Raw genomic sequence first — 10,859 nt, 5'->3', positions numbered from 1 at the left:
AAGAAGCTACACCATCGTCTCTCGAGACAGATGGCTGCCGACGACGAGTAGATTAGAAATTACTGCCCAATGTTTTCTAAAAAAATTGGTAAAACTGGAATTTTGCCATGTGAATTATCTTTTCTTATGTGTGTCCCTACCTCCTGGCCAAGTACCAGATGTGGGCACTGATGATGTTACACTTAATTTTTTTCATGATCTCCAGTTGGCACCATCTTCTTTTATTTTTACCTGTTCCCCCAGCTTCTCTGTTAAGTGGGTGGTGATTGGAAAGAAGCAATAGTCTAAAATGTTTACAGTATGTCAGAATCATAATGTAGGTTTGACCTTTCCCCATAATTTACAGAGTTTGAAGTTTTATCTCCAAGGTGACTTGGCTCCCGTTCTCAATAATTTCCTTTCGATGGGATTAAAATTCTCATTTCTTATTAACCAAGCTAATACTCTCTCTCTCTCTTTTTATTTTTATGACTTTAGGGAAACTATACTCAGAAGAATACCGTCTTTTGTAAGGCAAAGATTCAACGAACATGTATTAAGCATTTGCTAGGTGCAAAGCACTTCCATGAAGGTACAAAGTCAAAATTGTGATCTGAGCCCTGTAGACACTGACAGTCAAGTGCATAAGTGGAAGACATTACACAACCAAATGCCTTAATAGAGGAATGACCTTTTACGAAAGAGAGTACAAATGAAAGAACAACAAATGAACTTCTGTTCTATCAACTCCTCATGAGCTGGGGAGATGTTATAGAAGGAAAATAGTGGAGGCAAAGAATGAAACAGACACTGAGGTAGAGCAGAGAGGTAGCAGGCTTGCAAGTCAGGAGAATGCAAAGATCCCCTCTCTTTCCCACACATTCCTATAAGGAAGGTTTTCTGAGGGATTCTTAGGAGTCTTATGGGCTCAGAGCATGTGCAGAAGGCCTCTGGGAACATGGAGGATGGACAGTGGGCCAGCACCTAGTGCCCTCAGCTGAGAGGGGTTGAACTGGCTGGGCAGGTGGAGTGGAATCCCTCAGTGGCACTGCATGGGCATTTCCTGACAATGGAGATGACAAATATGCCAGCTGGGCACCTGAAAACCACTAAATTAGCCTCATGATCCTAATCTTCTGTGATAGTTAGGCAGTTGATAATATCTAAAGCTTTAAAAAGGAATGAGGGGAGGGAAGAAGAAAAGATCATAAAATTGTGTTATTAAGAAATGTGGGAAACAGTACCAGAAACAAAGCTAAAAGAGTTGAACGTGGACACGCTCTCCCTCTCAGGAGCACGCCGGTGCCTTTCCCTTGCCCGGCGCCCTACTTTTGCCTCTCTCTCCTAAGCTCCAGTGGCCCTTCTGCCTCTGCAACTTGTTTCTTGAGCCTACACAGCCCAGCTGGCTCACTTCTACTACCTCTGTAACTTTCTAAATAAACTTTCTCTAACAATCTGAAAAAAAGTTGAAAGTGATTGCAGTCGTCTCATTACTTCACCTTTTATGTAAGTTTTTATCTGTGGTTTTAAACTCTAGGACTAGTCCCAGACTCAAACTTCAGTGTGCTCCAGCACACGAGGGAAGCTGACTGAACAGCCGGGCCCACTCTCAGAGCTTCTGACTCCTCAGGTCTGTGATGCGTTCAGACATCTGAATGTTTAACCTGATACAGGAACTAGGAGGACTATTTTGGGGGCGGGGGGTTCTGCTCTAGATTTCAAGCAGAGGTAGAGAGTGGGAGGAAGCCAACCCAGAGTTCTGTTTCAGCTCCATTGATTCCTGGCAGTGGGATTTGAAGCCAATCACTTCACTTTTACTGTTTCCTCCTGTTACCAAGGGATCACATTAGATCAGAGCTTCTTGAACTCTTCGGGAGGCAAAAGTTGGGAATCTAATGCAAGCCTTTGCACATAATTTCAGGGTGTTCCTAGACCCTTCAGGGTCCCATAGATTCTTAGTTACAATCTCTTGGAATGAATGCTCTCAAGAATGTGTCCCTTTCATCTGTGGCATTAAAGACTGATCTGAGTTCTGGATGTTGTGTGCAGGCTGGCTGGGGAGAGAGGGCAGGACTTGATCTAGACAGCAGTTTTAGAATCCCAGCCCATGGGTGGTCTCCCTACATCCATTGAATGGGCCCCTCATACTTCTTTTTATGGGATCGTGCAGGCCTGGCAGAGAGGCAGCATAGGGGCCTCTGTACTCCTTCCAAGAGGTAGCATAGGGTTTTTTGTGCAGGACTGAGAGACAGGTAGCATGGGACCTTGTGCAGTCTGGTGAGGGGGCAGCGTGAGGTCATGTGAGGGCTTGGCAGAGAGGCAGGAATTGGCCCTGGCTAAGCCTGGCAGAGGCAGCATGGAGTCCTGTGCAGCCCTGGCAGAAAGCAGCGCGGGGTTTTCTGTAGGCCTGGCATAGATGCAGAATAGGGCCCTGTGCAGTGAGGCAGAAAGCCGGCATGGAGTTCTGTGCATGCCTGGCAGAAAGGAAGTTGTAGGGTCCTTTTCTTTCAGGCTGAGAGGCATCATTGGGCCTTGCGCAGTCAGGCAGAGAGGTAACACAAGGACCTGTACAAGCCAGGCAGGGAGGCACCATGGGGTCCTGTGCAGGCCTAGCAAACCAGAAGTTATAGGGGATTGTGCAGGCTGGCAGAGAGCCAACATGGAACCCTGAGCAGGCCTGGTGAAGATGTAGCATGGGGCCCTGTGCATTTCCAGTAAGGCAGCTACAGGACCCTGGGCAGTGAGGCAGAAAGGTGGCATGAGTTCTCAGCATGCCTGGTGGGTAGGAAGTTGTAGAGCCTTGTGCTTTCATGCCAAGAGCCATTCCTGGGCCTTGTGCAGTCTGGTAGAGAGTTAGCATGAAATCCTATGCAAGCTTGGAAGAGAGGCAGATTTGGGGGACTTTTGTTTTACGGGGGATTTTTTTTTTCCTGTTGAAAGTCCTCTTTTTATTCCAAATAACTGCATAGGCATGTAATATTAGAAACCCATATTTTGAGTTAGCATAGATACTAACCCAGAGGTTTACCCCTAATTGTAAGGCCCTAGTGAGTGCTACGAGTTCAGCTTTTTGGATTTCGTTCCCCGAAGTCTGACAATGGCATACCCAGCCTTTCTGACTGCATTTTGTAGAAAACTGCTGCCATCCATAAACCATTCTGCTTCAGGGTTAGGTAGAGAGGTTCATCTTTTAAGTCAGGCCTGGTTGAATATACTTGTTCAGTAGCTTCTATGCATTGGTGTGTAACCTGGGTTTCTTTGTTTATTGGTGGAAGGGTGGCAGGATGGAGAATTTGGCAGACTTTCAGGGTTAGTTCAGGAGAGTCAAGGAGGAGAGTCCGATATTTACTTAGCCTTCCCCCTGTGAGCTCTTGATGTCCCTTTATTTCTAACACAGTGTGTACTTGATGGGGAGTTTGTACTTCCAGAGGCTGTCCTAATGTCAGTTTATTGGCCTCTCCTATAAGGAGAGCAGTGGCTGCCACAGCTGTAAACAATGTGGCCAGCTGGATGCTATAGGATCTAATTGCTTCGAAAAGTAAGTTACCGGCCTAGGAGTCAGGCCTAATTTCTGGGTGAGGACTCCAAGTGCTATTCCTTGTTTCTTGCTATATATAGGGTAAGTGGTTTTTCTAGACTTGGCAGCTCTGAAGTGGGTGCGCTGCTTGGTTTGACATAGTAGCATTCACGGATCCCAGTCTATAGGCCCTTTGCTGTCTCCCTTTAAAGCCTCATATAGAGGTTTAGCAATTAGCCCAAAACCAGGTATCCACGGGTGCCAGAAGCTGGCTATTCTTAAAAATCCTGAAAGCTGTCATTTACTTTTGTGGGACTCCGAGAGCCAGTACGGCCTGTTTTCTTTGGGGTGACAAGGTCCAGGATCCTGGGGTAAGTAAGTACCCTCAGTATTGGACCTGCTGGGAGGGTATTTGGGTCTTTTTGGAAGAGACTTTATATCCTCTATCTGCCAGAAAATGTAATATCAGAATTGAATTTTTATCTGAGTCTTCTTTGTTAGTACTAGAAATTAATAATTCATCAATATATTGTAGGAGAGTCCTGTTAGTTAATTGGAGTTCTTTTCATTCCTGGCTAAAGCATTTCCAAACCAATGGGGGCTGTCCCTGAAGCCCTGATGGAGCACAGCCCACGTGTGTTGGCAAGTGTTCCTAGTTTGGGGGTTAGCCTATTCAAATGCGAACAAGTGCTGGGATCAGGATGAAGGGGCATGCAGAAGGCGGTGTCCTTTAAGTCTAATACAGTATAGTATTTGGCTTCTCCTGGGATTTGAGTTGATATAGTGGAGGGGTTTGAACTACAGGATGTACCAGAATTATAGCCTCGTTTACTGCCCTTATGTCTTGTACAAAATGGTACCCTCTGTTTGGCTTTTGTACTGGGAGGACAGGGGTATTGTGTGGGGAATGGCAAGGCCTGAGAAGCCGTGCTTTAAATATCTTTCAGTGAGAGGTTTGATCCCTTCTGTGGTCTTGGGTTTTGGAGGGCATTGTCTTTGTTAGGGTAGGATTAAACCAAGGGGTTTTAGAGATATCTTGACAGGAGGCAGGGGGTACATTGGTTGCCCTGCCCAGTATTCTAGTTTCCCATACCTTGAGACTGACTTGGACAAGGACAGATCCTAGAGTATTGTTAATTTCTGTCTTCACAGTGAGAAGTTAGATTGGCTATCGGGTATAACAATGAGAATTTATTACTTTCTATGGCTAATGCTCCTGGGGTTATGGTAGTTCCTGGACTAGATATCCTTCCCTACTAAGGAAATGGGACACCCCAGAACTATAAGAAAGGGATGACTAAAAGTGATATTTCGGAGGCTGCAGCTGAGGGGGTGAGTGAAATGGTAGCATTGAGGATGCTCATTTACTCCAATGATCAAACAGGTTTTGGAAAAAAGAGGCCCTGGTGAGTGAGAGCAGATATGCAGCCCACATATCTAATAAAAACGTAATGGGTTTACTTGCCATGTCCAGGGTCACCCGAGGCTTCTTGGTATGTTGGTTAGATGATTGGTGGGGTGGTAGGCGGCCTAAAGCACCATCAATTCTCAGGTGTTTTACCTATCATTGCCTTGAGGTATTAAGGTTCCTTTGGAGCCTAGAACGCTCACTTTCCCAATGGCCTTTCCTTCGCAGAGGGGACATGGTCCTGTAGGTAGTTGACCCCAGGTCAGGTATGGGCACTCCTTTTTTCTTTTAAGATTTTATTTATTTATTTTTAGAGAGAGGGGAGAGGAAAGAGAAAGAGAGGGAGAAAGACATCGATGTGTGAGAGAAACATCAAATGGTTGTCTCTTGCACGCCCCCATCCAGAGAGCTGGCCCACAACCCAGGCATGTGCCTGCCCTGACCTGGAATTGAACCAGTGACCTTTCAGTTTGTGGGATGACGCCCAACCCACTGAGTCACACCAGTCAAGGTGGCACTCCTCCTTTACATGTCCTCCTTGTCCACAGGAATAGCATTGCCCCTTTGATGTCCATTGTAGTTTGGGAACTGGGTGACCCTGAGGTGGCATAGGACTTCAGCTGTGGCTAACAAGTGAGCCTTTTGTTTCCATCAGGTGGCTCGTTGCTCTTCCTCCGCCCTGTCTTAGTTGTTAATATCACGAAAGCTATCTCTACTAGTTGTTCTGGGGGTAGGGGGGCAGGGCCCGGGGTCCCAAGGCTAGTTTTTGTAACTTCTTCTTGGTATCTGGAGCTGCCTACTGGATAACATGCATCCCCCGAAGTGCTCAGCCCTTGGTAGACTTGGGGTTGATGTTTGTGTACTTTAGACTAAGAAATTAATTAATTAATTAATTGGTTCCCCACTGTCAATTGTACATGGAGGTTCTGTGGGGAAATAACAATTGGTTTTGAAAAATTAAAGGGAGCTCCGAGGCCTTTTTATTTATCATTAAAATTACCACTCCACCACCTACCTATGGGCCTTGTGCCTTTCCTTTTAATTTCTTTTTTTTTTTTTTTGTTTCCATTTCCCTTACTGAGTTTAGGATAATCCCTTCTCCAATGTCCCTTCTCCCTGTTACATGTCCCTTTCTTTTATACCCCTGTCTCACCTTTTTTTTTTTTTACTTCCTCAATTCTTTCTTTTTGCTTATTCCCTCTTCACAAACTTTCTGAAACTTACATAAACCTTCTCCAATTTACACAACTTTTTGCAACTTACACCAACCTTTTTTGCAACTTTCCTAGTCCCTTTTAGTTGGCCGTTTAAAATTCATTTAGAAATAATTATATAGAGCAACATATTTTCAATTTTTGCAGTTCTTTTCTGACTTAAAATTCTTAATTTTTAGTGGCAATTAAAAGAAAGTAATTAGCACTCTTTAGATTGGCAAATTCATGAATACATTTTATAACTTCTAGAAACAGGTTTTTTCATTGGCAGACACGCTTACATTTTTAAGAGGCATAACAGAGATAACATGAAACTTTTTTTTTGTAAACGCAGGCAAAACAAACGTGTATCTTATGTTAATAACTTTAAAAGACATTAAGTTAAACTACCCATTTGGATTCTTGGTGATTATAGCCTTGCTTGTGTGTGCTCAAAAGTGAGCTGTTTAATTATCTAGTGTCCTGACAACTTTCAAGGAGGCTGGAGAAGAGGGGGAGGTGTCTGGCTTGGGCAACTCCAGCCACTCGAGTTTATAAAAGTAGCATTTTATTTCCTCCATATTGAGGTGGGGCGGTTGCCCCTGCTGCTCCCAAAGCCTGCATGGGGTTTGGGGGTTGCATTAATCCTCCTAATGTTCCTAGGACCACTGCAGCTCCTAGGCCTCCAGGAGTAGGATTTAGGGTGTTTAAAATACTTATTTTTTAAATTTTCCTTCAATGACCTCAGCCTTGTTTACATTCTAATTACTCAGAAGGAACACTCTTTGAGACTCTCAGGAAAAGTTTCAAAGGCCATGAATGAGCTGTGAAAACAAAGTCTCAGCCCCAATTCAAGGAATTACATATGTGGTATCCCAAAGAGTTGTTTAGACGGGAAAAAGACAAACCTGGCAAGAATGAAGTTGTTAAAAATGGCCTAATAAATGCTTTTGATAGAGGATCAGAAGTTATAGTATGAGTAGAGGAACACACTGTGGTTGTTTCCACCCCATGCCCTGAGGGTGGCCTTACCAACGACCAGGGCAGTAGCTAGATGCCTTGGGGGCGGGCTTACCCTGCTCAGACAGGGTGCTCAGTTCCATACTGGCAGATAGAGATACAAAGAGAAAGTGCATCACTCCCTCAAACATGTTTGCACACGCCCTGGGGGCCGCCCTGCAACAACCAGGGCAGTAGTCAGATACCCTGGGGGTGGGTGTACCCGGCTCAGACAGGGGACTGAGCTCCATGCCAGCCAGAGGAGGGTGGGGAAGTGGAGATCCCTTCGGATGTCAGGGGGGATCAGGTCCTGACTCAACCCTGTCGTCACCCAGGTGTCACTTGGGGACAGTTGTGTGGGCCGGTAACTCCATGTCCAGAGGGCAGGCTTACCTTCCACTTCAGCACTAATGAGGTGCATTTTGACAACGGATTTACGTTGCACCTGACAGGTAGGTTTCCCGCACACTGATGAGAAGTGACAGGAAAGATGAATTGTGAGAGTAAAGAAGAAAAAACAAGTCTAGTTCCCACATGAGTCACCAGACCATTACTGGCTGGGAACTGGGCCCATAGCGAGTCTACCTCAGGCCATCCGGTAGTGAGTGGGTCCTTGACTTCATGCAGGAAAAGTTTCACAAGACAAGGCCAGGTGATTTTGAGAGTATGTTTATTAAAGCTGGGGACAGTGAAACAAAAGAAGGGCATAAGGTAGAAGAAGCAATAGGAGAGAACCTAGGTGGGGCTGCTTTGGTTCTCTAGAAATGTTATAGGAAAGAAGTGAGTGAGATGGGGCTGCTTTTAGCTTACTGGGAAGTCAGAGAGAAAGAGGGCTTTGGAGACAGGTTCAGGGGTACACCTGGGATGAGTTGGTGCTGGCCACTGCTCTCCTGATTGCAAGTCTCATGGGGACCCTTAGTTTAGGAAAAAAAGAGCAGAGACACAAGGCATGGGCGTGGTCTAGCAAGAGTGTACCATGGGTCCTTTGTCTTGAAACTTCTTATCTTTCATTGGCTGGCAGGAACCCTAGGGGAGATTTTAGGGGAGTGTTTTTTTAAACTGGTCAGCAAACTTTATTGAGCACTTACTAGGTATTGGGTGTTTTCATGTATTGATCATATTTTTTTAATATGCTTTATTGATTATGCTGTTACAATTGTCCCAATTTCTTTTCTCTTTGTTCCCCTCCACCCAGTGATGCCACTTGCTCAAGTTGTCCCCCCCTTAGCCCACGCCCATTGGTTGTGCATATAGTTCTTCTCAACATCTTCCTGTCTACTCCACTCCCTCCTACTATGCTTCTTAATTCCTGCATCATCTTCTTCCCTTTCCCCCCTTCCCCTCCCTGCTGACCTCCCCCCATAATGTTCCCCATACCTATAATTCTTTTCCCACTCTCATGGCCTACTTAGTTTGCCTTTGTTTCAGTTCCCCAGCTTCTGTTGTTGGTTGTTGTGATACAGTTTTCATTTTAATGTTCAGTTTTGATCCTCTTTCTCCTAAACAAGTCCCTTTAACATTTCATATAATAGTGGTTTGGATCTGATGAACTCCTTCAGTTTTACTTTGTCCTGGAAGCACTTTCTCTGCCCTTCTATTCTGAATGACAGCTTCGCTGGATAGAGTAATCGTGGTTGTAGGTTTTTGCTTTTCATGACTTCGAGTATTTCTTGCCAGTCCCTTCTTGCCTGCAGTTTTTTTGTTTGTTTGTTTTGTTTGGTTGTTGTTGTTTTGAGAAATCAGCTGATAGCCTTATTGGGACCCCTTTGTATGTAATTCTTTTCTTCTCTCTTGCTGCTTTTAAGATTCTCTCTTTATTCTTAAGTTTTGACATTTTGATTATCATGTGTTTATAACGGTTCTCCCTAGGTTTAGTTTTTTTTGAACTCTCTGTGCTTCCTAGACCCGTAAGTCTATTTCCTTCACCAAGTTAGGGAAGTTCTGCTTCATTATTTTTTCACATAATTTTTCAATTTCTATTTCTTCTTCTTCACCTTCTGGCAACCCTGATTTGGATGTTGGCCTGCTTATAGCTGTCCCATAGGTTTCTGAGCCTCTCCTCATTTTCCTCACTTTTCATTTCCTTTTTCTGCACTAGTTGACTGTTTGTTCCTTCCGTATGTTCTGATTTGTTGATTTGATCCCTGGTTTTCTTTCCCTTACCACTATTTTTGTATGTTTTTTCATTCATTTCAGCAGGACTAGCCTTCATTCCTTCCCTGTCTTGTTTAAGATCTGCTATTAGGTCTGTAAGCATTGATATAACCAAAGCTCTGAACTGTGCCTCAGAAAGATTTCCTATCTGCTGCTTCGTTAGATTAGATATTTGCTGTCTGGTCAGCTGCATCACTGGGATCTCTATCACGATCTGTGCCATCATGACAGTTTTGTGTTTACCTTTGCTTCCTGGGCGGGGCTGTCACACCTCCTACGCTATAGGGGATGGAGCCCTATGCACTCATCACAACCGGGGGACCTGTCTCACCACGCTGTGGCATTTTCTGTGGCAGCGGTGGTCCAAGATGGCTTCCTGCCATTCACTCTCCGCTGAGAGACCGGGAGCTGCCTCCTCTGTCCCCACTCCCTCCGGGCCTCAGAGTCTAAGGCAATGGGGGTCTGCCTTCCCCGGTGTTAAAATTGAAAGCTGACAGGTCTGGTCTGCAGCTGGGGGTGCTCCCCAGGCGCTTCTCACCTCCCCTTAAATACGGGTGTCTGTGCTTACCACCGTCCGCTGCCACCACCAGCACAGCTTGACCTCTCTGCCCTGGCTTAGCCCCTCCTACCCGTCTGGACGAGCACCTCTTCTTTGTAACTTCATACGTTGAACTTCCATTTATTTTCTGGAACTTCTGGTTATTTCTGGTTTTGTGGTAGTTGTAGTCCTTCTTAGTTGTGGAGGGAGACGGAGCATGTCAGTCTAGGCCTCCATCTTGGCCGGAAGTCTCTAGGGGAGTGTCTTAACAGAACATTCATTAGCTTTCCGGCTGTGTTCTTCAGTGTGTTGACTTGTGTGTATAGATGGGTCAGAGTTAATTTCTGGATAATTTTGTTTTTAAAGAATGTTACTAAAGAGGGACCAGGATCGAAGCTAATCCCCACAGGGTGGTCTGGAATGTGTAAATCATTTGTTCCTACGTGTCCTTGGTTAGGGAAGATAAAACTTTGTGATTCATTAGCTGGTTGTAAATTGCTCAAATTGTTTGGCCTTGTTTGCTTATCATGTCTCAGTTACCCTTATTCCACTTGTCAAGGAATTTCCCTAGCTTCTTACTATCCTGGCTTGCTCTTGCCACAGTAGCCCTCATGTGGCTTCATCCTAACCTCCATGTGACACATCTGGAGTATCTATTGTAAGTTAGGTACTCAGCCAGGTGGGGAGGATCCACAGATAAAAGATTCTGGTCTTTTTCCTCAAGCCCAGAATCTTCTTTCCTTCTATGCGTCCATCTCCCCATGTGCTAAAACATTGGAAAGATTAGAATATTGGCATATAGTTGTTTTAACATCATTACTGTCGACCTAGAATGCTGCTTTTTGTCCTCTTCTTTTATGTTAAAATTATATATGTCCTTCAGGATTTGGTTCAAAGGCCATTTTTCCCTTAGCCTCATAAGACAAGGGTAAATTCTCTTTGATTTTGTAGAACTTTATACTTCTTAGGTGCCTAATGCCTAATGTAGATGTCTTGTTCTTAGTCATCTCTGTATTTGTCTCTCCCAGCCCTGTAAAGGCTAAGCTCCTGGAAAGTAGTTCACCTTCTCTT

This window comes from Furipterus horrens, unplaced genomic scaffold, assembly GCF_987537825.1.
Source record: "Furipterus horrens unplaced genomic scaffold, mFurHor1.1.pri manual_scaffold_6, whole genome shotgun sequence".
Lineage (NCBI taxonomy): Eukaryota > Metazoa > Chordata > Mammalia > Chiroptera > Furipteridae > Furipterus > Furipterus horrens.
Note: the sequence above shows the minus strand (reverse complement) of the source record.